At 42.0% G+C, this 24,181-nt stretch overlaps 1 protein-coding gene across 1 annotated transcript in view; it reads right to left on the minus strand.

Moving 5' to 3' along the window:
- CDKL1 (cyclin dependent kinase like 1) overlaps nucleotides 1-19,728 on the minus strand; it is a 79,303-nt gene extending 59,575 nt beyond the window's left edge. Inside the window, exon 1 of the mRNA XM_040332256.1 lies at nucleotides 19,625-19,728. The gene's annotated coding sequence lies outside the window, so the exon portion shown is untranslated. The remainder of the gene's footprint in view (nucleotides 1-19,624) is intronic.
- Between the last annotated feature and the right edge of the window lie 4,453 nt (nucleotides 19,729-24,181).

Raw genomic sequence — 24,181 nt, forward strand, 5'->3', positions numbered from 1 at the left:
TGTGTATGAGTGGAGCACTCTACCCTACAGACACAAGGTCTGTGTATGAGTGGAGGACTCTACCCTACAGACACAAGGTCTGTGTATGAGTGGAGGACTCTACCCTACAGACACAAGGTCTGTGTATGAGTGGAGGACTCTACCCTACAGACATGACGTCTGTGTATGAGTGGAGCACTCTACCCTACAGACACAAGGTCTGTGTATGAATAAAGGACTCTACCCTACAGACATGATGAGGTCTATGTATTAGTGGAGGACTCTACCCTACAGACATGAGGTCTGTGTATTAGTGGAGGACTCTACCCTACAGACACAAGGTCTGTGTATGAGTGGAGGACTCTACCCTACAGACATGACGTCTGTGTATGAGTGGAGGACACTACCCTACAGACACGAGGTCTGTGTATGAGTGGAGGACTCTACCCTACAGACATGAGGTCTGTGTATGAGTGGAGGACTCTACCCTACAGACATGAGGTCTGTGTATGAGTGGAGGACTCTACCCTACAGACACGAGGTCTGTGTATGAGTGGAGGACTCTACCCTACAGACACGAGGTCTGTGTATGAGTGGAGGACTCTACCCTACAGACACGAGGTCTGTGTATGAGTGGAGGACTCTACCCTACAGACACGAGGTCTGTGTATGAGTGGAGGACTCTACCCTACAGACACAAGGTCTGTGTATGAGTGGAGGACTCTACCCTACAGACACGAGGTCTGTGTATGAGTGGAGGACTCTACCCTACAGACACAAGGTCTGTGTATGAGTGGAGGACTCTACCCTACAGACACAAGGTCTGTGTATGAGTGGAGGACTCTACCCTACAGACACAAGGTCTGTGTATGAGTGGAGGACTCTACCCTACAGACACGAGGTCTGTGTACGAGTGGAGGACTCTACCCTACAGACACGAGGTCTGTGTACGAGTGGAGGACTCTACCCTACAGACACGAGGTCTGTGTATGAGTGGAGGACTCTACCCTACAGACATGAGGTCTGTGTAAACACACAAATCCCCATTCTGGCAGGAGAGGGGAGAGAGATCGTCTGTTCCTACTAATTAGCAACAGCGATATGTCTCCTCCTCTAGTCAGTCCCCTCCCCCTACAGTTAGAAACACACATGAGGGAACACATTTAACCTCTTGATCACCCCCACTGATCGCTGTATAAAATGTCAATGGTCCCAAAAATGTGCCAAAAGTGTATGATCTTACTAATAAAAAAATCAATCTATCGCCTATTTTGTAGGCGCTATAACTTTTACGCAAACCAATCAATATACGCTTATTGCGATTTTGTTTACCAAAAATATGAAGAAGAATATATATTGGCCTAATCTGATGAAGAAATTTCTTTTTTGGATATTATAGCAAAAAGTATAAAATATTGTTTTTTTTCCCTTCAAAATTGTCGCTCTTCTTTTTTGTTTATAGCGCAAAATAGAAAAAACGCAAATACCACCAAAAGAAAGCTCTATTTGTGGGGGGGGGGGGGGGGGGGGCGGACGTCAATTTTGTTTGGGTACAGGGTCACATGACCACGCAATTGTCAGTTAAAGCGATGCAGTGCTGTATAGGCCTGGTCATTAAGGGGGGAAATCTTCAGGGGCTGAAATGATTATTTATCTCATTTAGTCCCCAAGCCAAAAAAGACATTTTTATTAGTGTAAAGTATCTCTGCATAGAAATTTGGGCTTTTTAGGAGACGATTCATGAACATGTAGCAGTTAGAGAGGGGCCCTCCTTAGCATTTTTGTTGCTAGGTGTAAATGCAATCTATGAAAAGGTCGGTTTTGCAGCGATTTCTGGCGATTTGTAGCTCAGTCAGCAAGCGCTTGACTTTTTCCAGTGATTGAAGTCACCCACACCATTGACATTCTCATTGGAATTCTCCAATGCAGCTGCTGATAATCCAGGCACACCAGCGAGGTGTTGCTGCATAGACAAGCATTATAGCCAATAAAGCAGCAACTCTGTAGAGTGATAGGGCCAGATCCACAGAAGAATTACGCCTGCGTATCTATTGATACGCCGCGTAATTTCAAAGTTCCTGCGTCGTATCTTGGTTTTGTATCTACAAAACAAGATACGACTGCATCTGGGCTCGATCCGACAGGCGTACGTCTTAGTACACCGTCGGATCTTAGGTGCATTTTTCCGCTGGACGCTAGGTGGCGTTTCCGTCGAATTCCGCGTCAAGTATGCAAATTAGCTAGATACGGCGATCCACGAACGTACGTCCGGCCGGTGCATTTTTTTACGTCGTTTGTGTTCGGCTTTTTCCGGCGTATATTTACCCCTGCTATATGAGGCGTATCCTATGTTAAGTATGGCCGTCGTTCCCGCGTCGAATTTTGAATTTTTTACGTTGTTTGCGCAAGTCGTTCGCAAATAGGGATTTGCGTAGAATGACGTCACCGTCGTAAGCATTGGCTTGTTCCGGTTTAATTTCGAGCATGCGCACTGGGATACCCTTACGGACAGCGCATGCGCAGTTAAAAAAAACGTCATTTACGTTGGGTCACAACGTATTTACATAAAACATGCCCCCATCACATCGATTTGAATTGCGCGCCCTTACGCCGCCAAAATTACACTACGCCGCCGTAACTTACGGCGCAACTTCTTTGAGGCTAAGGAAAATACGCTGTAAGTTACGGCGGCGTAGCGTATCAGAGATCCCAACAATGCGCCGCGCTACGAGGATCTGGCCCATAAACTGCAGAAAACATAATCAGATTTGTTGATGTAACTTATTTCTTCTACAAAGTTGCTGTAACTAGTTACAGAGTTAATCTGGTTGAAAAAAAAAAAAAAGGCAGAATGTCCATCCGGATCAAACCACAGAGAAAAAAAAACAAAAAAAACAAAAACACACACACAAAGAAAACCATACCCACAGTTGATCCAGAAGAAGGCAAAATATTGGTGAGCATTGTTAGTAGCTATTTGTTGAACAAAAAAAAATAATAAAATACTTTAAGTGATTTTAACCACTTGATCTCCAGAAAATTTACCCCCCATCACGACTAGGCTATTTTTGCGATATATGGCACTGCATTACTTTAGCGGACAATTGCGTGGTTGTGCGACGCTGTACATAAATACAATTTATGTTATTTTTCCCACAAATAGAGCTTTCTTTTGGTGGTATTTGATCACCACGTTTTTCTTTTCTTTTTTTTTGCGCTATAAACAACAAAAAAAGTCTGATGGTTTAAAAAATAAGAAACCAAAAAAAAAAACAATGTTTTTTTTTTTTTTAAATTCTAGTCTAAAATACTTCCAATACAAAAATTGAAAAAAAAAAATCAAATTTCTTCATGAATTTAGGCCAATACGTATCCTGCTACATGTTTTTGGTAAAATAAAAAACCCAATAAGCGTATATAGATTGGTTTACGCGAACGGTATAGTGTCTACAAACTATTGGATGTACAAAAGTATTCACCCCCCTTAGCTTTTTACCCATTTTGTTACATTACAGCCTTTAGTTCTTTTAATCTGAATTACATGTGATGGATCAGAACACAATAGCCTAAGTTGGTGAAGTAAAATTAGAAAACTATACACATAAAACTATTTTTCAGGAAACAAAAAAATAATAATTGGCATGTGCGTATGTACTTACCCCCCTTGTTATGAAGCCCATAAAAAGCTCTGGTGCAACCAATTACCTTCAGAAGTCACATAATTAGTGAAATGATCTCCACCTGTGTGCAATCTAAGTGTCACATGACCTGTCATTACATTTACACACCTTTTTGAAAGGCCCCAGAGGCTGCAACACCTAAGCAAGAGGCACCACTAACCAAACACTGCCATGAAGACCAAGGAACTCTCCAAACAAGTAAGGGACGACGTTGTTGAGAAGTACAAGTCAGGGTTAGGTTATAAAAAAATATCCAAATGTTTGATGATTCCTAGGAGCGCCATCAAGTCTATCATAATCAAATGGAAAGAAGATGGCAGGAGACGGCCGCAAAACAAAAATCACGGACCGGGAAAGGAGGGCATTAATCAGAGAGGCAGCACAGAGACCTAAGGTAACCCTGGAGGAGCTGCAGAGTACAAAGGACGACAATAAGCCATACGCTCCATAGAGTTGGGCTTTATGACAGAGTGGTCAGAAGAAAGCCATTACTTTCAGCAAAAAATAAATTGCCACGTTTTGAGTTTGTGAAAATGCATGTGGGAGACTCCCAAAATGTATGGAGGAAGGTGCTCTGGTCTGATGAGACTAAAATTTTACTTTTTGGCCATCAAAGAAAACGCTATGTCTGGCGCAAACCCAACACATCACATCACCCAAAAAAACACCATCCCCACTGTGAAACATGGTGGCGGCAGCATCATGCTGTGGGGGTGTTTTTCAGCAGTCGGGACTGAGAAACTGGTCAGAGTTGAGGGAAAGATGGATGGTGCTAAATACAGGGATATTCCTGAGCAAAACCTGTAGCACTCTGTGTGTTATTTGAGGCTAGGACAGAGGTTCACCTTCCAGCAGGACAATGACCCCAAACACACTGCTAAAGCAACACTTGAGTGGTTTAAGGAGAAACATGTAAATGTGTTGGAATGGCCTAGTCAAAGCCCAGACCTCAATCCAATAGAAAATCTGTGGTCAGACTTAAAGATTGCTGTTCACAAGTGCAAACCATCCAACTTGAAGGAGCTGGAGCAGTTTTGCAAGGAGGAGGAATGGGCAAAAATCACAGTGGTAAGATGTGGCAAGCTCATAGAGGCTTATCCAAAGCGACTTGGAGCTGTGATAGCCGCAAAAGGTGGCTCTACAAAGTATTGACTTTAGGGGGGTGAATAGTTATGCACATTGACTTTTTATTATTATTTTGTCTTATTTGTTGTTTGCGTCACAATAATTTAAAAAATCTTCAAAGTTGTGGGCGTGTTCTGTAAACTAAATGATGCAAATGCTCAAACAGTCCATGTTATTTCCAGGTTGTGAGGCAACAAAACACAAAAAATGCCAAGTGCTGGCGAATACTGTATACTGGAATATTTTTATTTTTTTACTAGTAATGGCAGCGCTCAGCGACTTTTATTGTGATATTGCAGTGGACAGTCGGACCCAGTATGGCCCTAAAACAAAGTGTACTGCTGCACACTACGGGCCAGATCCACGTAGATAGGCGTAAATATAAGTGGGCGTAGAGTATCGTAGTTACGCTACGCCGCCGCAACCTTGAGAGGCAAGTGCTGTATTCACAAAGCATTTGCGTCTAAAGTTACGGCGGCGTAGCGTAAATGTGCCGGCGTAAGCGCGCCTAAATCAAATGAGGAACAGGGGGGCGTGTTTTATGTAAACTAAGAATGACCCCACGTAAATGACGCTTTTTTCGAACGGCGCATGCGCGCGCATGCTCAGTATCACGTCGAATTTTCAAATTAAATTACGCCCGCTCAATGCCTAGACGACGTGAACGTAACTTACGCAATGCCCTATTCGCGAATGTTTTACGCAAATGACGTAAACGACGGAAAATTCGGCGCTGTCCCGACGTCCATACTCAACATTGCGTACGCCTCATGAGGCAGGGGTAACGTTACGCCGAAAAAAGCCTTACATAAATAACGGAAAAAAATGCGCCGGGCGGACGTACGTTCTGAGAATTGGCGTATCTAGCTAATTTGCATACTCTACGAGGAAATCGGAAGCGCCACCTAGCGGCCAGCGTAAATATGCACCTAAGATCCGACGGCGTACTAAGACGTACGTCAGTCGGATATAGCCCACATTCAGGCGTATCTTGTTTTGTGAATACAAAACTAAGATATGCTGGCGCATCGTAGAACTTACGCGGCGTATCAATAGATAAGCCGCTGTAAGTTCTTCGTGGATCTGGGCCTACCTGTCAGCAATTTACTGTCACGCTGCACTGAAAAACAATGGAATCATATTATTCTCTATGGTGCCCGTTCACATGAATGCAACATAGTGCAGTAAGATTTTTGAAAAGGTGTAGGTGCTTCTTTTTTGGTCCCATAGGCTTCAATGGGAACACAAGAAAAATGCATGAATGTACATTTTTGGTGTGTCTTTGGCAGTCTCCATCCCCTACAATAATATTATTATTATACACGCTTTATATAGCGCCAACACTTTACGCAGCGCTTTACAATGTATAGGGAGGGACAGCACAATTACAGTACAGTTCAATACAAAAGGTACAGGAGGGCTCAGTTCATAGAGCTTACATTCTAAAGGCAGGGTGTGGTGGCACAAAAGGTAATAGCCAACATAAAAAAAAAGGATGAAAACGCATCAAAAAGGTGCAAAGACATGATACAAAAACGTACTGCAAAATGCACAATTATGTAGCAGTACTAGAATGAACCTATTCTAAGCTCCTTGCACACTGAAGCTGAAAAACTGCAATTTATTGGCGTTTTGGCTTTTTTTTTTTAATGCCCATAAACTCAACTCTATGTTAGCCTATGTGCCCATGCACACCTGGGCGTTTTTTAGTGTTAATGAGCTTTGGAGTTTATTGGCTTTTTTCTGAACGCCCGAAATTTGCTTTCAAAGTTTTTGCCGGAAAAAAATGCTGAAAAACACAAAACGCTGAAAAACGCCTAAAACGCTCAAAAACGCAGATGCCAGTGTTTTTCAGCGTTTTTTAACCCATTGAAAAAAAAAAAGCTACACTGAAAAACGTTTATTGCAAAAACGCTAAAAAACGTTGAAAGGCTCCCTGCAAAGCTACTGGCGTTTTTTTATAGCTTTTATCAGCTTCAGTGTGCATGGAGCCTAAGGACTGGCAAGCAGAAAAACATCACAGTTATGTGTTTGGATACGTGGCGATTATCTTAGCATTGCATTGATTTCAGTGCGCGGCAAATAAAGTGACTGCCAACAGCCAAATCTCTCAGAAGCAAAATAATTCATTTACTTGTGTAGTTCTAATCTTACTGATCTATGAAGACCCATTTGCAATGCTCTAATACATGTAGACTAACGTATGTTATGTCAGGCATTAAGCAATCCCAAAAGATCGCTATCGTGCATTAAAATGCATGTGCGTTTCCTTAGTGCGTTGGGGTGCTATGCGAAATGAAACACGTTGCATCACCCGATTGAAGTATTACCCAAATATAACAAGATGGCAAATTGACCAAGTGGTTAGCACTTCTGCCTAGCAACACTAGAGTCATCAGCTCAAATCCCGACCATGGCACTACCCCCATGAAGTTTGCACATTTTCCCTGTGCGGGTTTCCTCCGGGTACTCTGGTTTCCTCCCACACTCCAAAGACTTGCTGGTAGGTTAATTAGCTCCTGTGTTAATTGGCACTTGTATATGTATGAATGAGAGAGGACATTAGTGTTGTAATATATCTTGTAATATGTTGGCCGATTTATGTGGAATGTTATTATATATATTTATATATAATGTCGTATTATTGTGTTACAAGTCCAAAATTGACCAGGCCAGATTTCAAACCTGTAATTACATGTTACACATCAAATGACGTACATGATCTATTTTTCACATCAAACCTGTAATTACATGTTAAAGACGCTTGTCAATAGGCAAAGAGACAGGATGAATCTGTTTTTACACATCAAACCATTTCTCAAGCCACATGTAATCCAATTACTTATTAGAGGGAGCTTATTGGTATGCAAGGATGTATACTAGTTAGCTCCCCAATACTAATTGGTGACTCCGGCTGGGAGTGACAATTACCTGTCACTCTGAAAGATAGGATGTAGATCAAAGACGGCCAATCAAATTGCTCAGCTATTCAGTGGATAGAGAATATAATCTTGGAAATGATCCTTGTCACTCTATGTATTCCCTATGTATTCTCTGTATGAATATATGTTGGTCTGGAAGTGATCAGAATCCATCCATGCAGAAAAAGGGAAATAACTAAATAAAAATTAAATAAAAAAAATAAAGAATAATACTGTACCTAGATCAAGGTTTGATCTAGGTCAGTGCCAGGGTCAAGCAGGGTGGATTTGTTTTAAATCATGATTTAAATCACTAGTAAAACAGCTTGATTTAATTTTAAATCATAATTTTTAAAGGACAACTGTCATCTCTGACCCGCAGTTGACTCAATCCCATTCACTTTAATGGGATGACTGGTAATGCAGCAGTGACACAACAAGGTGAGGGACGTGGCGGCAATGACAGGTGTTCTTTAAATGTAAGGACTGATAGTTAGAATTTTTATTATATTCTTTAACCACTCAAGGACCCATTCACGCCGATATACGTCGGCAGAATGGCACGGCTGGGCACAATCACGTACCTGTACGTGTCTCTTTAAGCCCAGCCGCGGGGGCGCGCGCACGCGACCCGGTCCGAAGCTCCGTGACCGTGCCCGCAGGACCCGATCGCCGCCAGTGTCCTGCGATCGGTCACCGGAGCTGAAGAACGGGGAGAGCTGTGTGTAAACACAGCTTCCCCGTTCTTCACAGTGGCACCGTCATTGATCGTCTGTTCCCTAATATAGGGAAAGGCGATCAATGACGTCACACATCCAGCCCCGCCCCCTACAGTTAGAAACACATATGAGGTCACACTTAACCCCTTCAGCGCCCCCTAGTGGTTAACTCCCAAACTGCAATTGTAATTTTCACAGTTTTTGCTGTGAAAATGACAATGGTCCCAAAAATTTGTCAAAATTGTCCGCCATAATGTCGTAGTCACGAAAAAAAACGCTTATCGCCGCCATTGGTAGTAAAAAAAAAAATATTAATAAAAATGCATTAAAACTATCCCTTATTTTGTGCAAACCAATCGATAAACGCTTGTTGCGATTTTTTTAACCAAAAATAGGTAGAAGAATACGTATTGGCCTAAACTGAGAAACATAATGGGGTTAAAAAAACTAAAATTATCCCTTTATAGTACAAAAAAGCAAATCGCTACGGTAAATATTACTTTGACTGTCCCACACTAAAAAAATGAACCCCTTAGAGCTCAGCCGCCTGACGAGTCGCGTCCCATTGAATGCAATAGAACCGTTCTAATAGGAGCGACGCAAGTCGCTCCGACTTAGAAAAAGGTTCCTGTACGACTTCGGGGGCGGCTCGGGGCGACCTGCATTGACTTCTATACAGAAGTCGTTTTGCAAATCGCCTCTGAAGTCGTCCTCAGAGTCGCCCCCGAAGTCGTGCCGCTGCAGTGTGAACCGACTAGCGATTATTTGCTCTTTTTGTACTTATTTTTGTTTTTTTAACCCCATTATGTTACTAAACATCTCAGGCCGGGGTCACACCTCTGTTTTTTGGTGCTTTTTGGGACACGTTCACATCCATGATTTCATTTCAGCTGCTGCCTATTTGGAAAGGGCAAGGACTTTTTAACGCAAAACGGTGCTATTTTTTTTTTTCAATATACCGTATTTATCGGCGTATACCGCACACTTTTTTGCCCTGAAAATCAGGGCAAAATCGTGGGTGCGCGGTATACGCCGATACCCGCTTTCCCGCACCGAGTTTGAATACTGCGCCGACATATACCGAGAGCAGTACACTCGTGTATTGTCGGCCAGTTTCGGCTCCTCCCGCGCTGACGTCCTGGACGTACAGGACGTCAGCGCGAGAGTAGCCGAGCATTGCCGACAATACACGAGTGTACTGCGCTCTGTATATGTCGGCGCAGTATTCAAACTCGTCGCGGTAAACGAGCGGGGAGGACGCAAGGACGCCGCACCCGACGAAGAGGACACCCGAAACCGCAGACGGACGCCGGACCCGACGAGGCCGCCGATGGACGCCGCGCAAGACACCAAAACTGTAAGTACAGAAAAAAAAAATTTCCACAGGATTCGGGGGAACTTTAGGGGTGCGCGGTATACGCGGGAGCGCGCTATACCGCGATAAATACGGTACTTCAATGGAGAAGCTGCAGAAAAGCATGTAATGTGTTTTTTGCTGCAATTTGTGTTTTGTAATCTGCCCAACAACAAATTAGCCCAAGGCTATTATCCGATTAATCGAAACAATAATCGGCCAACTATTCGTTGATGAAAATAATTGTTAGTTGCAGCCCTAATGTACAATAATATATGTATAAAGCACCATGCAAATTGACAGCACTATATAAGTATCTATAATAAATATGCATTAGGTATATAAAAAGGCAAACCTGTAAAAGTGAGCACATAGTGAAAGTGGAATTAATTTCAATACACACAAAAAGCTGGACTTGGCAGACATTTAAACTCAGTATCTGAAAACTCCCAAAAATACCAAGAAGAAGAGAACCACTGATCACATTCCACAACAAAGGACCGCTAATTTTTACAAATTCCCAGCAAGAATGACGCAACAGATATTAAACACAATCAAGAAGCCTAAAGATTTTTCTACCACTTCCCCTGAAACACAGAGGCCATTGTACAAAGTTTTATTCATCTGATCTGCTGTCAACAATTGCAAAACCGTGCACAGTGTTTGAGCAATTAACGTTACGCTACTAAGTAAAGGATATGCCCAACAAGTTGTATTATGAAAAAAATAAACATTAGATAAAAATAAAAAAGATTAGTAATACAAAACATTGTCAGCTGTGCAGAACTAGAGATACTCGGTCACATACATTCCCACAGTTCAGTATTTTCCTGTTCTAGAACACGGCCACTGTCAAGTTCACATTCTGAACTACACCTGCACAGCCAGCTATGAGGCGATTTACAGTGCCATGAAAAAGTATTCATACCCCTTGACATTTTCCACATTTTGTCATGTTACAACCAAAAACGTAAATGTATTTTATTTGCATTTTATGTGATAGATAAACACAAAGGGCCAGATCCACGTACCCTGGCGCATATTTCCGTCGGGCGTAGCGTATCTGTGATACACTACGCCGCCGTAACTTACATTTTTTTGTATCCTCAAAGAATGCGCAATTCAAATGGATGTGATGGGGCGTGTTTCATGTAAATACGTCTTGACCCGACGTAAATGACGTTTTTTTTCAACTGCGCATGCGCCGTCCTTGGGGGTATCCCAGTGCGCATTCTCAAAATTAAACCGGAACAAGCCAATGTTTACGACGGTGACGTCATTCTACGCAAATCCCTATTCGCGAACGACTTACGCAAACAACGTAACATTTTCAAAATTCGACGCGGGAACGACGGCCATACTTAACATAGGATACGCCTCATATAGCAGGGGTAACTATACGCCGGAAAAAGCCGAACGCAAACAACGTAAAAAAATATGCCGGCCGGACGTACGTTCGTGGATCGCCGTATCTAGCTAATTTGCATACTCGACGTGGAATTCGATGGAAACCCCACCTAGCGGCCAGCGTAAATATGCACCTACGATCCGACGGCGTACTAAGACTGCCGGATCGATCCCTCATTCAGTCGTATCTTGTTTTGTGGATACAAAACAAAGATACGACGCAGGAACTTTGAAATTACGCGGCGTATCAATAGATACGCCGGCGTAATTCGTTTCTGGATCTGGCCCAAAGTGGGTTATTTACGAAAGGCAAATCCCCTTTGCACTACAAGTGCAACCTACAAGTGCAAAGTGCACATGAAATTGCACTGAAAGTGCACTTGGAAATACAATCGCTGTAAATCTGAGGGGTAGATCTGAAATGAGGGGGAAGCTCTGCTGATTTTATTATCCAATCATGTACAAGCTAAACTGCTGTTTTTTATTTTCCTTGCATGTCCCCCTCTGATCTACAGTGACTGCACTTCCGAGTGCACTTTGCAATTGTTGTGCAAAGTGGATTTGCTTTTCGTAAATAACCCTGAAAGTGATACATAATTGTAAAGTGGAGGGAAAATGATAAATGGTTTTCAAAATGTTTTACAAATAAATATGTGAATAGTGTGGGGTACATTTGTATTCAGCCCCACTGAGTCAATACTTTGTAGAATCTCCTTTCTCTGCAATTACAGCTGCAAGTCTTTTTGGGGATGTCTCTACCAGCTTTGCACATCTAGAGAGTGACATTTTATCCATTCTTCTTTGCAAAACAGCTCAAGCTCTGTCAGATTGGATGGAGAGCGTCTGTGAACAGCAATTTTCAAGTCTTGCCACAGATTCTCAATTGGATTTAGGTCTGGACTCTGACTGGGCCTTTCTAACACATGAATATGCTTTGATCTAAACCATTCCATTGTAGCTCTGGCTGTATGTTTAGAGTCGTTGTCCTGCTGGAAGGTGAACCTCCGCCCCAGTCTCAAATCTTTTGCATACTCCAACAGGTTTTCTTCTAATATTTCTTCTTCTAAGATTGCCCTGTATTTGGCTCCATCCATCTTCCCATCAACTCTGACCAGCTTCCCTGTCCCTTCTGAAGAAAACCATTCCCACAACATGATGCTGCCACCACCATGTTTCACAGTGGGGGTGGTGTGTTCAGGGTGATGTGCAGTGTTAGTTTTCCACCACACATAGTGTTTTGTTTTTACACCAAAAAGTTTAATTTTGGTCTCATCTGACCAGAGGACCTTCTTCCACATGTTTGCTGTGTCCCCACATGGCTTCTTGCAAACTGCAAACGGGACTTCTTATGTGTCCCTCTCTCTCAACAATGGCTTTTTTCTTGTCACTCTTCCATAAAGGCCAGATTTGTGGAGTGCACGACTAATAGTTGTCCTGTGGACAGATTCTCCCACCTGAGCTGTGGATCTCTGCAGCTTCTCCAGAGTTACCATGGGCCTCTTGGCTGCTTCTCTGATTTAAAACATTAGTAAACCGCAAAAAAAACAACAACCTGCAAGACAATAGCATAATGTGCTAGTATAAATCACATACTAGCACATTATGAAATATTCACCTTGGAACGAAGCCTCCGCAGCACGCCCAGTCACTGCTGACTAAGCCGACATGTTCCCTCTGCGTTTCTTACGGGTTTTCTGGCTCCATGCGTGCGGGAGCCCTCCATTTCGTTAAGGATCTCTGAAGTTTCGGCATGATCTGCCGGACATTCAGAGCGCATTCGCCGCTGACATCAACGGCTGCATGCAGGGTGAATATCTCCTAAACTGTGCAGGTTTAGGAGATATTCATTTTACCTACAGGTAAGCCTTATTATAGGACCAAGTGGGGTTTACTACCACTTTAATGCTCTCCTTGCCCGGCCTGTCAGTTTAGGTGGACGGCCATGTCTTGGTAGGTTTGCAATTGTGTCATACTTTTTCCATTTTCGAATGAGATGTTCAAAGTTTGGGGAAAAAAAAATTATACTAAACTTCTACACAACTTTATCCCTGAGCTGTCTGGTGTGTTCATTGGCCTTCATGATGTGTTTTTTTCACTAATGCCCGGTACACACGATCCGATTATCGGACGAATGATCGTCCGTTTTTTTTTGTATGCTAATCTCACGTCGAATCTGATGAGTTTACTAAAGTCACGTACGGCAGAATAAAAAAAATCGTAAGTGATGTCATGTGTTGTAATGCATTTGTATTGCATTTTCGAACGACAGCTGTACTGATTAAAACGAAAATCGTACGATCTGGCATCGTACGAAAAAAAATTCCGTGCATGTCCGATAGAATAAAATCGGATGAACTGTCCTGATCGGCTCTCGGAAGCTCTGTACCAACGATCCGATTATCGTACGATCGTTTCGAAAGCGGCATTTTTCGTACGATTTTCGGATCGTGTGTACGGGGCTTAAGGTTCTCTAACAAACCTCTAGGGGGGTTGCACAGAACAGCTGTATTTATACTGAAATGAAATTACACACAGGTAGACGCTATTTACTAATCAGGAGACTTCTGAAGGCAATTGGTCCTACTAAATTTTAGTTAGTGGTATCAGAGTAAAGGGGACTGGATACAAATGCACACCACACTTTTCAGAATTTTTTAAAAACATTTATCATTTTCCTTCTACTTCACAATTATGTGCCACTTTGTGTTGGTCTATCACATAAAATCCCAATAAAATAAATTTACATTTTTGGCTGTAATATCAATGTCAAGGGGTATGAATACTTTTTCAAGGCACTGTAGTAATTCCATGGAACTCAGTACCAAAAGAACCATTTATAGGTTTTATTTACGCCAGTCAACATTTCACCTTTCTAAAGAAAAGCTCCCTGTCGAAATGTCAACCTGAATAAATTATACCTATGAATGGTTCTTTTGCTATGGAGACCCGTGGAATGCACCTACCTACTGACTGTTCATTACTGTGCAAACGTTATCTATAGGCTGCACCTGGGCTATATATATATATATATATATATATATATATATATATATATATATATATATATATATATATATATATATATATATATATATATATATATATAGATATAGAGAGAGAGAGAGAGAGAGAGAGAGAGAGAGAGAGAGAGAGAGAGAGAGAGAGAGAGAGAGAGAGATTCTAAAGATATATATATATATATATATATATATATATATATATATATATATATATATATATATATATATATATAGAGAGAGAGAGAGAGAGAGAGAGAGAGAGATATTATATATAGAGATATTATATCTATATATATCGAGAGAGAGAGAGAGAGAGAGAGAAAGAAAGAGAGAGAGAGAGATATTATATATAGAGATATTATATCTATATATATCGAGAGAGAGAGAGAGAGAGAGAGAGAGAGAGAAAGAAAGAGAGAGAGAGATATTATATATAGAGATATTATATCTATATATATCGAGAGAGAGAGAGAGAGAGAGAGAGAGAGAGAGACAGACACACACAAACACACAATAAACACATATATTATGATAAAATTATTTTAAACAAGAAGAAAAAAATACACACACACACATACAAACACACAATAAACACATATATTATGATAAAATTCTTTTAAACAAAGAAGTAAAATAAATACACACACACACACACACACACACACACACACACACACACACACACACACATAAACACATATATTATGATAAAATTCTTTTAAACAAAGAAGAAGAAAATATATATACATACACACACACAAACGCACAATAAACACATATATTATGATAAAATTAATTTAAACAAAGAAGAAGAAAATATATATACATACACACACACAAACACACAATAAACACATATATTATGATAACATTATTCTAAACAAAGAAGAAAAAAATACACACACACACACACACACACTGTGTGTGTGTGTATATGTATTTACACAGCAAATTGACACTGTTATACAAGCTGCACACTCACTACTTTACATTGTAGCAAAGTGTCATTTCTTCAGTGTTGTCACATGAAAAGATAAAATAAAATATTTACAAAAACGTTAGAGGTGTACAGACTTTTGTGAGATACTGTATTTTATTTTTAATCAAGTTTACGTAAACATTTTGGGACTACACCTACACAGTTGGCTCTCCCTATGTGTAAACAGGTGCATCTCATAAAATTTGAATATCAACAATAAGTTCATTTATTTCAGTAATTCAATACAAAAAGTGAAACTCATATTTTATATATAGATGTGTTACACACAAAGCGATATATTTTTTCAATATAGAAAATTTGAATATTAGAGGGAAGCATGAAGTGCTCTAGAATTTCCTGGTAGAGACGGCTGCACTGACTTGATAAAACACAGTGGACCAACACCAGCAGGTGACATGGCTCCCCGAATCATCACTGACTGTGTAATGCCACGTACACACGATCCGAAAATCGGACGACAGATCGTCCGACTTTTTTCGTTTACTAGTCGCAAGTAGAAATTGAATAGGTTACTAAAGTCACGAAAATTCTCGTACGACAGAAAAAAAAATCGAAAGTGATGTCATGTGTTGTAATGTATTTGTGTTGTATTTTTGGACGACAACTGTACTGACCAAACGAAAATCGTACGATAGGAAAATTTTCGTGCATGTCCGATAAAATAATATCGGATGAACTAAAATGATCGGCTCGTCCAGCCCTGTACTAACGATCCGATTATCGGACGATTCTTCCTCAGACGACATTTTTCGTACAATATTCGGATCGTGCATACAAGGCATAAGATTCTCGGAGTCCAGAGAAAGAGTAGAGAGGCACAGAATCCAAGTTGTATGAGGTCCAGTGTGAAGTTTCCACAGTCAGTGATGATTTGGGGAGCCGTGTCATCTGCCGGTGTTGGTCCGCTGTGTCCAAAGTCAGTGCAGCCGTCTACCAGGATATTCTAGAGCACTTCATGCTTCTCTCTGCTGACCAGCTTTATGGAGATTCAGATTTATTTTTCCAGCAGGACTTGGCACCTGCCCACCCTGCCAAAAGTACCAACGATCAAAGTATCACTGTGCTTGATTGGCCAGCAAACTAGCCCGACCTCATAGAGAATCTGTGGGGTATTGTCAAGAAGAAGATGAAAGACACCAGACCCATCAACGCAGACAAGCTGAAGGCCGCTATCAAAGCAACTTGGGCTTCCATAACACCTCAGTAGTGCCGCAGGCACAACGCCTCCATGCCACGCCGCATTGATGGCGTAATTCATGCAAAAGGAGCCCGACCAAGTATTGAGTGCATACTGTACTGTACATGGACATAATCTGGATACACACTATACAATTCTCTGTAGATTTTTTCCTTCTGATTTATCAAAACCATACAATATGAGGTCAAACCTTAACAGTTTCAATTTGTATGCAATCAGCCAAGCACTTGCACTACATGGTTTTGGTAAATCTAAAGGAAATCAGACAACACAAATTGTATAGTGTGTATGGGGTCTTACTTTTCAGTAAGCCAACATTTCTGTAATAAAAAAATAAATAAAAAAAATTGGTCTTATGCAATATTCTAATTTTGTGAGATACTGAATTTTAGGTTGTCACTAGCTGTAAGCCATAATCATCAAAATTAGAAGAAAGAAATGCCTGAAGTATATCACCCTGTGTGTAACACATCTATAATATAGGAGTTTCACTTTTAAATTGAATTACTGAAATAAATCAACTTTTTGATGAGATGCACAAATATATAATATATATTTATATACACACACAATTTTATTTGTAAATTAAGTTTACATAAACATTCAGGGACTACACCTACACAGTTGATAGTATTCTAATTTTAGGAGATGTACCGGTTTACACACACATAGTGAGAGCTAACTGTGTAGGTGTAGTCCCAATATGTTTACGTAAACTTGATTATATATATATATATATATATATATATATATATATATATATATATATAAATAAATATATGTATAATTTTTGTTTAAATATATATACACACACATAAATAAATATAAATATATATATATATATATATATATATATATATATATATATATATATATATATATAATTTATTTATTTATTTATATTATATATACACACAGTTTTTTTTTTTGTCAAAGTAATTTTATTTACAGTAAAACCTTGGATTGCCAGCATAATTCGTTCCAGAAACATGCTTCTAGCCCAAAGCACTTGTATATCAATGCAAATTTCCCCATAAGAAAAAAATGGAAACTCAAGTGATTCGTACCACAACCATTTATTTATAGATCCTTCAGTTTATAGACCATATAAAAAGATTACAGCAATGTGATAGGCTGTGTAACCATAAAATGTCCGGCCACAAATTGAAGCCTCCACAAGGGGATTAGAAGCAAAATCCAGCAGGAGCTACAGAGTATAAGGCTGCATGCACACCTGAGCGTCGGTCGTTTTTTTCCGGCGTTTTGTCGCGCGTATTCATGCTTATTTGCATACAGCGTCGCCCAACGTTTTTGTACTTCGAAAATGATCATCTTTTCATCACTTGTTGCTATGTTGGTAGATTTTTTTAATCTTCTGCCTGGGTGAAACGTTCTATTGATTAAAGCGACAAAACGCCCGTAGCAAACGCTCGTTGAAGCGCTAGTCGCTTGAATCAAGCTTTCCATTACTTTCTATGGGAAATGGAAACGCTCAAAAACGACCAAACCGCACCGATTCGCGTGACAAAAAAGGGTCCGGAACTTGTTTGTGCTTCAGTTGTTCGGCGTCAGGCGTACTGGCGTGGAGATGTGAACCATCTCCATAGGGAATAATGTATTTTTTCCCCTCTAGTGTATTTGAGCGTTGCGCTTCAGGCGACAAAACGCTCAGGTGTGAATGCAGCCTAAAAGAGAAGAGAGGCGCCTCTAAGTGCAGCAATATGTTTCTCAATGTTGTACCTTTATTAGGCTGCATTCACACCTATGCGACAAGTAACGCCGCGTACGCGGTGTATTTTGCCGCAATTTTGTTTACTTTTTTTTATTTTATTTTTTTACAAATAATTAACATCGCTGTCTATGGCCGAACGCCAAAGCCGCCTGAAAAAAAGGGTCCAGGACTTGTTTTCAGGCGGCAGGCGTACGGCGTTTCAGCGTTCGGCGTGAGATGTGAACCATCTCATAGACAGCAATGGAAATTCGACCCTCCAGCGTATCGAGCGTCGGGCGTTTTGTCGCCAAGGTGTGAATGGAGCCTAATATGTAAAAATATTGCTACACTTTGAGGAGCCTCTCTTCTCTTTTTTTTTTTTTCCACTTCAGATTCAACCAAAGATAAAAAGGATCTATTAGACGAGGAGAGGACCACACTTCACTTGCCGATATCATCTCCTCTATGGTATCGCATCATAAGTGGTTCATGTTCATTTTAGTTAAATGTATGATTTCTTTTTCTTTCCTTTCTCTCGTTTTTTTTTTTTTTTTTTTTTTATACTCAGTTGCGAGATGACACTACTTGTATATCAAAAGATCACTTGCATATCAAGTCAAAATGTATTTAAAAACTTTTGCCTGGTTAGCAAAATGCACTCTAACAAAGTTACTCTCAAACCAAAAAAACAAAAAAAACAGTGTGTGTGTGTGAGTGAGAGAGAATAAAATTACTGACAACAAAAAAAAACACAAGAAAAACAAAAAAAATATTTTGTATATATAATTACTTTGTGTAGAGAATAAAATTACTGACAAAAAAAACACAAAAAAGAAAACAACAATTTTTGCCCTTCTTGCAAAACGTTCTCAAACCCAAGGTTTTACTGTATGTATGTGTGATTATATATATATATATAAAATTACTGCCAAAAAAAAAAAAAAAAAAAGACCACAAAAAAATAAACTGTGTGTGTAGATAGATAGATGGAATAAAATTACTGAAAAAGTGTGTGTGTGTGTTTATATATAACATGATATAATCAGGTGTACATCCTGGAGCTCCATGTAATCTATGTCTCTCCATACATGTGTATATATATATATATATATATATACACACACACACACACACACACACACAATCTGACACACACAAACGAGTTGGAATGAGGTCTTCCCCTGGAGCTCCCATGCATATTACACTTTGTATGGACCCCCATAATAAATGACACTTTATATCTCATTGCACCGACTATAGCCTGTGTATATAATATCTAGAAGGGTCCTAAACCCGCAAGGTGTACAGTAAATACATGGTAATGACAGAAGAATGATTGCTGCCAATGCATTGATGAAGAATTCTAGGAGCTCCCAGCAGCACTCTCTATCAGGTAGGTGTCCTGTGCGGTAGGTGAGTGTATAGAGATCTCTGAGGGGGGGAATGCAGCACTCAGTACATTATCAGTCTCACTCAGCCTTGTATAGTATAAAGCAGAGCGCGCACTGACCTGCACACACGGTAGGTAGCTCCGCACACAAGGTAGGTTGCTCCGCACACTCCGCCGCCTCCGGCTCTCTTCTTCTCTGAGCCGCCAGAGCTCAGCCCGCCGCACTAGCAGCCCGGCCGTTCCCTCGGTAACCATCGGCCCGCCTCTGCCTCTCTCGGCCAATCAGCGGATACAGGTGCTGTAGGGTTGCTCCTCGGGCTGGGCTCTCCTTGTGTTTACCATGTCACTGCCATTCATCGTATAGAGGGGGAGAGGGACGTTGTGGTGAGGAAAGCGGCAGCACGGTGTGTGTAAGAGGAAAATATACCGAGAGAGGCATGAGGCAGAATTCAGGAATTGTGTGTGATCACTTGTATGCCATGGCAGAGCAGCTCCACTCCCAGCATGCAGCAGGAAAGAGCCTGGGTGTATCCATTATTATTATACAGGATTTATATAGCTGCAACAGTCTACGCAGCGCTCTACAATATAAAAGAGATAATGCAATAAAATACAAGAGGAAATAAACCCTGATGGGTTTTACTTACTCTTTGTTTCCCTGCAAAGTAAAAGCATATTGGCGGCTGATGCTCAACATTTTTTTTTGGGGGGGGCGCAAACAAACTGAAAAAAACAAAATCAATTATTGCAGCCACTGTGCCCATCAAACGCCACCACTGTGCCCATCAAACGCCGCCACTGTGCCCATCAAACGCAGCTACTGTGCCCAATTGCTGCCACTTGGCCCCATCAGATGCCGCCGCCACTGGGCCCCATCAGATGCCGCCGCCACTGGGCCCCATTAATTACCACCAGTGTGGCGCCCCCTGCCTGGCACTTGCCTGTCTCGGGTCACAGCGCTGTCCTCCACGCTCCAAGTCCTCGATGTCTTCTCCCGCCCTCTGCTATGATTGGACGCCTGATATTCATCCAATCACAGCACCTGTCTCTTCAGCAAATCAGATGACAGGTAATCAGACCCAAGCACCTGATTGACTGAGAGGCGGGTCAGTCTTAGGAAAGTGATTTATTTGCTTCCCTAACACAACACTAAGTAAACAGTAAACACACAGCATTGCACCCACTGTTTACCATTTTGAAAGCCCATGACTCTAATCGGGACACTTATTAGATCCCACGGCTCTAATCAGGCGCTTCCAAAAACACCCCCCGCCGCTGTAATTCAGATGCCCGACCAAGGTTTGATCTAGGGCAGTGATAGGGTTATTTTAAATTAGTATCAATGTGTTTTAGGTAGGATTAAAAAAAAAGTAAAATGCGTACTATTGATTCTGGGCTCTACTACTACAGGTATAAACAATTAATATACACATATGTGGCATCGCTGTGCTTGTCAGGAGCAGAATTTATTTTGGGTCATTCTTTGGTGGTAGGTTATGGTAGTAGCAAGAAATATACTGTGCCTTGAAAAAGTATTCATACCCCCTTGAAAATATACACATTTTGTCATGTTAAAATCCCAATAAAATACATTTATATTTTTGGTTGTATGTGATAGAACAACACAAAGTGGCACATAATTGTGAAGTGGAAGAAAAATAATAAATGGCTTTCTATTTTTTTTTTTTTACAAATAAATAGGTGAAAAGTGTGGCATGCATTTGTATTCAGCCCCCTTCACTCTGATACACCTATCAAAAAAGCTCTGGGAGGAGCTTCAGAGATCCGCAGCTCAGGTGGGAGAATCTGTCCACAGGACAACTATTAGTCATGCTCTCCACAAATATGACCTTTATGAAAGAGTGGAAAGAAGAAAGCCATTGTTGAAAGAAAGTCATAAAAAGTCCTGTTTCCGGTTTGCAAGAAGCCATGTGGGGGACACACATCACCCTGACCATACCATCACCACCGTGAAACATGGTTATTATGGTGCCAGGATGATTGAAATGCATTATTTCTATCATTACATTGTAATGTAAAATGAAATAGTTCAACTCACCATAAAGCAGAATGAGTGGGAGCCCTGAGCGTGTCACTTGCCACACTGCCTGCCACCAGATGGGAATGTCACTTGCCACACTGCCTGCCACCAGATGGGAATGTCACTTGCCACGCTGCCTGCCACCAGATGGGAATGTCACTTGCCACGCTACCTGCCACCAGATGGGAATGTCACTTGCCACGCTGCCTGCCTCCCGATGGGAATGTCACTTGCCACGCTGCCTGCCACCAGATGGGAATGTCACTTGCCACGCTGCCTGCCACAAAATGGGAATGTCACTTGCCACGCTACCTGCCACCAGATGGGAATGTCACTTGCCACGCTGCCTGCCTCCCGATGGGAATGTCACTTGCCACGCTGCCTGCCACCAGATGGGAATGTCACTTGCCACGCTGCCTGCCACAAAATGGGAATGTCACTTGCCACGCTACCTGCCACCAGATGGGAATGTCACTTGCCACGCTGCCTGCCATCAGATGGGAATGTCACTTGCCACGCTGCCTGCCACCAGATGGGAATGTCACTTGCCACGCTACCTGCCACCAGATGGGAATGTCACTTGCCACGCTACCTGCCACCAGATGGGAATGTCACTTGCCACGCTGCCTGCCACCAGATGGGAATGTCACTTGCCACGCTACCTGCCACCAGATGGGAATGTCACTTGCCACGCTGCCTGCCACCAGATGGGGATGTCACTTGCCACGCTTCCTGCCACCAGATGGGAATGTCACTTGCCACGCTGCCTGCCACCAGATGAGGATGTCACTTGCCACACTGGGGTTTGCCACAGTCACCTGGCTGCCACCCAAAAAGTACCAGTTTGTGAAAAAATGGAATGTAAAATCAAGCCCCTCACACCCCCTACCCCAGCATTGCAGAGTGCTGTCAGCCTCTCCTCTCCCGCGCGGGGAACCTAGCTGCAGGTGAAACAGAGGCACATGAGACTCGAGTGAGGGCGGGTGGTGAGAGATGACGTCATTCTCTCTCTTCTGTGTCGCGCAGCCTTCGCGGCCCTGTAAAGTAAGAGCGGAAGTTGGAACAGCAGTGCAGGCAATGAGAGAAGATGTGATCTCTCTGCCACCGCACAGCTGAAAAATGACTTGTCGCCCCTGCGCACAGTGCCGCCCCGAGGCCTGACCTTGTTGGCCTTGTGGGAAATCCGGCCCTGCCTGTTAAAGTCTGCAAAGGACTTGAGACTGGGGTGGAGGTTCACCTTCCAGCAGTACAACGACCCTAAACATACAGCCAGAGCTACAATGTAATGGTTTATATCAAAGCATATTCATGCGTTAGAATGGCCCAGTCAAAGTCCAGACCTAAATCCAATTGAGAATCTGTGGCAAGACTTGAAAATTGCTGTTCACAGACACTTTCCATCCAATCTGACAGAGCTTGGGCTATTTTGCAAAGAAGAATAGAAAAAATTGTCACTCTCTAGAATGTACAAAACTGGCAGAGACATCCCCCAAAAAGACTTGCAGCTGTAATTGTAGTGAAAGGAGGTTCTACAAAGTATTGACTCAGAGGGGCTGAATACAAATGTACCCCACACTTTTCACATATTTATTTGTAAAAAAAATAAAAAAAATTATAATTTTTCTTCCACCTCACAATTATGTGCCACTTTGTGTTGGGCTATCAGATTAAATCCCAATAAAATACATTTACGTTTTTTGGTTGGAACATGACAAATTGTAGACAATTTCAAGGGGTATGAATAATTTTTCAAGGCAATGTACAGATATATATATATTTTTACCATTTACCACCAAATAAAAGCCCAATTTGTCCTGAAAAAAATGTGGTATAATCCACCTGGATGCACAAAGTAGTTATGTTATGTACAGTTTTACTAAAGTTGTAAAATTGGTTTTAGGCATTTTGATTTACCCCAAGGCTGGGTTCACACATGCGAATTGGATGCAGATTTCACCACATACAATTCGCATGACAGAGTGTGACTGGTTCTTAATGGAGCCGATTCACACATCTACGGGGTGGTCGCAAAGCGCACAGCAGAGCGGTCATGTGCATCTTCGGCTCCATTTCAGGCAAAAATTGGGACCCAATTCAGACCTAAAATAGAGAACGACGCCCCTGCTGTGCCCCGCACATAGTGAGAACCCAGTCTTAGGTGTGAAGATGGATAGAGGAATCCGCCCCAGTGAGATATTGTACTGACAGTGGGGCAGTGACAGCCCGTCCATTAGGGGCGCCCGGGCGCCACCCCCCACCATCCATGCATCTGGCCCCCATGCAGGATGCTGGATGCATGAATTCCAACAGGGGAAAGGGCCTGAAAAGGCTTCAAAATAGGGTGAGCTCCCAGGTGTGTTCCAATGGCGATTGGATATTCGCCATTGAAACACTGATCCTCCTCCTGGTCAATCAGGAATCTCGTCCGAGACCCGTTTCCCGATTGGCCAGAAGGAGAGGTGTCCCGATTGGCCGCCAAGGAGAAGGGAGAAAACGGAAGCTGCCCCTGCCGTGATGCCCGCAGAGAGCAGGGGAAGGGCACACCCTAATCACCCTGTGCTGCGGAGATTTCCCTCTGCTGCTTGGCTGCTGTGAAAGAGACTGGGGAATCTCTGTCCTCAGTCCCTTTCTCTCTC

The sequence above is a fragment of the Rana temporaria genome, chromosome 13, assembly GCF_905171775.1.
Source record: "Rana temporaria chromosome 13, aRanTem1.1, whole genome shotgun sequence".
In the NCBI taxonomy this organism is placed as follows: Eukaryota; Metazoa; Chordata; class Amphibia; order Anura; family Ranidae; genus Rana; species Rana temporaria.